At 27.4% G+C, this 4997-nt stretch overlaps 1 long non-coding RNA gene across 2 annotated transcripts; it reads right to left on the reverse strand.

Annotated features, from left to right (window-relative positions):
• Positions 1 to 3706: 3706 nt before the first annotated feature.
• Positions 3707 to 4769, reverse strand: LOC130498581 (uncharacterized). Of its 2 annotated transcripts, XR_008937465.1 has the most exons (4): positions 4540 to 4769; positions 4278 to 4423; positions 4095 to 4183; positions 3707 to 4001 (listed from the first exon to the last, which is right to left on the reverse strand). It is a non-coding gene; the product is annotated as an uncharacterized LOC130498581 (long non-coding RNA). The 2 variants fall into 2 exon arrangements; XR_008937464.1 differs by having other exon boundaries at positions 4095 to 4423.
• Between the last annotated feature and the right edge of the window lie 228 nt (positions 4770 to 4997).

Genomic DNA, 4997 nt, shown 5'->3' on the forward strand with positions numbered 1-4997 from the left:
TAAAATAAAATTTAAATTTTATATACACATTTCAAATCAAAATAATAGTTTAAAGTTGATTTATATCAAAAATTGATTTAAAATATGCATATATTCAAATTTTCATTTTTACTAAAATATTTCCAATAACCATTATTAAAAATGTTTTCAATATATATAAGAAAAACAAAACAAAAAGATTAATTTCATATACCAACTTAAATAATGGTTTTTATATTTCACACTAAACTTTAAGAATATAACATATGTGAATATTTATAAGATGGTACATATAAAATCCTATTAATTATATGATTATTTATATGATGGACTAATACAATTAATTATATGATGACATATATATAATACATAATAGTGACTAGGGCTAGGCGTTCAGGTATCAATTCCGGTTCGTTTCGGATCTGTTTGAGTTTCGGATTTCCAGGGTCAAAGATTTTAGCCTCATTCATATATTTCTAAATTTCAGTTCGAATTATGGCTAGGGTTGGGCGTTCAGGTATCCATTCAGGTTCGTTTTGGATCTATTTGGGTTTTGGGTTTCAGGTTTCCCGGGTCAAAGATTTCAACTCCATTCAGATATTTTTAATTTTCATTTTGAATTATATTCAGATCTTTTCGGGTTCAGTTCATGTTCGTATAACCCATTTAAACTATTTTTTAAAATTCATTATATATTTTGAATTTCTTAAAATCTATAAATAAAATAATATATTGTATATAAATCTGAATAACATATGTAATAATATCTAAACTGGTTTGGTTTAAATTTTGGATCAAAAATCAATAATTATTTTAAATATTATTGGTGTTTTGAGTGTACTTCCACTATGTTAGATATTTATATTTGACTATTTTTATATATTTTCAAGTATATAAACCAACCAAAAAGTATCATATATATTCTACATGTTTTTATATACAATAAAACTAAAAATAATTAATCTATATAAGTATATAAATCTTTTTCGGATACATTTTATCCAAAATACTTCGGTTCGAATTAGTTATGGTTTCGGTTGTTTAAATATCAAAATTTTAAATAATTTAGATATTTAATCAATTTTGTTCATGTCTGGTATTACTCTTTCGGATTGTGATCTGTTCAGTTCTTCAGATTTGAATTTTTTATCTATTTTTGATATTTACATGAAAATAAATAGCAATATATTTTTGAAATATATATCCGCACGGGCGTGCGGATCAAAATCTATTATACTATTAAATCTGAAGTACAAAAATAAACTAACCCTTAACCTAATAATTTAATTAAAACTAATGCCACTGAATAAGTATCTAATGATTATAATCCTAAATTTTAGCATTTATTGTATTATCAGCATTTAAAACAACCATAACTAAATTGATTTTAAAACTAACTAGTACAAAAACAATTTACGGTGAGCAAAACTATTTCTTAAATTTGTCGATGAATCATGTGTTTCAGAAACACATATTAACCAATCAGAATAAAAGAAAATAAAATTTACTGCAAATATATAATTTTATGTTTTTTGTGTGTTCTATAATATTTTTTAGACTCATTTAATATTATAATGATCGTAAGTGATGCATATCATAAGTGTGCTGAAATGTAAAAGATTACTAGATTAGGACCCGCCCTAAAGGGCGGAAATTTATTTGTCAAATTTCAATTAATAATATATGGTATATATAATATGTGTGTATAATATTATATATCTTTTGTTTAACATTTATATATATACATATTAGACATATATATAATATTTTATTAAATATATATAGAATTTAAATAGTGTTATAATTTGTGTTGTACTTGTTATTAGTTTGTATTTAATCTTCTTTTATTTTTAGTATAATAATTTGCATTGTCACACCTTTTACCTTTTAATTTATACACATATATAGTTATCCCATTTTTCAAAAAAAAAACTTATACACATAGTCTCGTAAAATGTAATATATAAAAAAACATATTTAAAAAATCTACTGACCATATACCACCATTATTTGGTTGTTTGAACTCATGTTCTTGCATAACTGTGTATGTTGTGATATGATGTAGGCGAAGAGTAAATATATGGAAGTAAAGTTAGTGATACGAACATGAGCCTATGTTGGTCTATGCCACAATTATTTGGTTTTTTGAAGATCAATGAGCATAAGCATACACGGTCTTTGTATGTTTACGTTGTAAATGAGTCGGATATTTTTTTCTCTTATGTCTGGAATGATATGGAACTCGTTGATTTAAGAGTGGTTCAGTTTTATATGATCTAATTATATTAAGAGATTAACCAAATATATTATAAAAGTGTTACTGATTAAGTTTAACTAATCTATGTTGGTTAAGATTTGGTTTAATTTAAGCTGGTAGGTTGCATTGTATAGGAGGCATGATATATTCTAGCAACAACTATGAAAGAGTCCAAAATTTAAATGAGAACTTCAAATAGTAGATAATCCCTAAATTAATAGATTAGATATAAACCATTAATTATCAGTCAACAAAAAAAAATTATTTTTCTCAACTCACAATATTATATATGTGTACATAATATTCCTAAAATATTAACAAACAATGCATCACACATAATATCAACCTATATACTGTATTTATTAGAAACTCAATCACAGCGTTTAAAATCTAACTGATTCCTTTTTATGGTCAAACTACTTTATAAAATTTAGCTTACCACTGTTTCGTAAGATAATTCTATAAATTACATAAGAATTATTTTAACCTAGCTTATTCGTTATCTATCTATCTATACTATTATTTACGAAGTGATTTTTCGCAACGTATTTCTCACGTTAAAAGTTAGAGTGGTTAATATCGAAACTACCCTTAATGAATAAAATATATAACTAAACTAAAAATAAAAACGAAAATTAATTTATTCGATTATATAATTGATTAAAATTAATAGTAAGATTATCTAAAATCTAAAAAATATTTTAAAATATAAATATAATTCCTATATGTATGTTGTATTGTTATCTGAATTTTTTTTAAACTGATATAATAAAAATCTTTAAAAATAAAAGATAACTCATATACATATTTTGTTATTATCAAGAATATCTTTAATAATGATTAAAAATTATTTATATATATATATATATATATATTATCATCTAAAAAGAATATCTTTTAATTATAAATAAAATTAGTTGCAAAAAATATAGTTAAAAATATTTCCCCTAGTGACGCGTGTGGATAAGAAAACTTCTTAGACAGAAAGGTGTGTATGTTTTTTATTCAGACAGAAGTAAAGATGACAGCTGGCTAAGAGTTTGAGACAGAAGACAAAGGACAGAGGACAGAGGACAGAGGACAGAGGACAGAGGACAGAGGACAGAGTCAAGTTAGCATGCATGCAGCTTTATCTTACAACATATAAAAATTATATTCGTATATTCGTACGCCACGGTCGCTTTGGTTCCTCTCTTTCTTTACATATATAACAATTTCATACATAGGTAAGTTAAATTTCGTTAAAAAAAATACGTATTGTATAAATTTTTTAAAAATAATTACACATGTAGATACATTATACCTTACGGATACGGAAAAGCACATTTCAAATAATAGTTCCATTCAAACGTAAACAAACAGATTCCTACTCAAATTGTCTCATTTGAATTTAACAATAGCAAATGTCAAAATGTGTATTAACAAAGGCTTGGAGGAATTGAATCACGTAAGAGAAAATTTGAATTGTGATTAATTAATTCTAGTTTAAAGTTGCACAAATCTTAAAGAAAAAGTATGAGCCTACCAAATCAGAACAATTAATTTAACAATTCAAGACTGTTGGAGCTTTTTTTCAAAAAAAAAAAAGACTGTTGGAGCTAGACTCCCACTGTAGTAAAATTATACTAACCACACACTTTTTGTAGACTTTCATTATTACTCTGCTTTTCTGGGAAACACCACCTTCCTTGACCCCCAAGGCATCTTCCAATTGGAGAGAAACTTATGTTCTAATGCACACTTCCGCATGAAGCAATCTCCAATCCTACACACACACACACACATAGAATCTCGAGATCCACTGATATGAAATGGTTTAAAAAACATTTATCATCCTTTAGCAATATATAAAGCAAACCTTGAAGTCCCATTGCCATAGATGCTACGATCATCTTTACCGACCCAAACATAAGTGTCCGCTTAAATCTTCTCCGTGTCATCAAAACCCTCCAAGATTGGTGACCACAATTGGAATGAGTTACGGATAATTAACAAAATTCCATTTAAGAAAACAGTAAAGTGAACAATATACATCATATACCTGCCTGCTTATAAGAATCAAGCTTAGCATCGGCCTGCTGAGACTGAAGTCTCAGTTTCGTGTTGCATCTACCAAAGAGAGATTGAGAAGCGTGATGAGTCATATCTGGGAACAATCTAGAGCAGTCTGCAATGTGCTGTGCAAAACTAATAGATTTGAAAGTTGAAGGTTAGATGAAATTGGGAATTAGGGTTCCAATTTTTTTACATGGAATCAACTAATGTACAATAACAACAGACCGAATGTGAAGTTGAAGACTTACATTAGAGTAAGTTGCAACTGAAGCCGGACGTGACTGAGACGAAATCGATTTGGGTTTGTCCCAGAAACACAGAGATAAAGACGGAGCCGGATGTGACTGAGACGAAATTAATTTGGGTTTAACACAGAGACGCAGAAGAAGCTGGTGGAGACAAATCCGGTCGTGAGAGAACATAGGGAGTCGGAGATGGAGATGGAAATGCCGGAGACGACGAGGTGTGTTTTGTGTATCTGTCGATGTTGAAACCCGACAAAAGGTAAAATCTTTCTTTTTCTTCTTATAATATTAAAGTGTATTTTTATTTATTATTTAAATTATGGTTTATGGCAAAATCGTAAATTCGCATGTTTCAAAAGTTATTCTGGTAATTTCAAACTTATATGAGTCAGTCTAGTAATTTCATGACTTTTTAGGTCATTTTAACTAATTTCTCTTTAAATTATGTTTGAAAACTTATA

This window comes from Raphanus sativus, chromosome 8, assembly GCF_000801105.2.
Source record: "Raphanus sativus cultivar WK10039 chromosome 8, ASM80110v3, whole genome shotgun sequence".
NCBI lineage: Eukaryota > Viridiplantae > Streptophyta > Magnoliopsida > Brassicales > Brassicaceae > Raphanus > Raphanus sativus.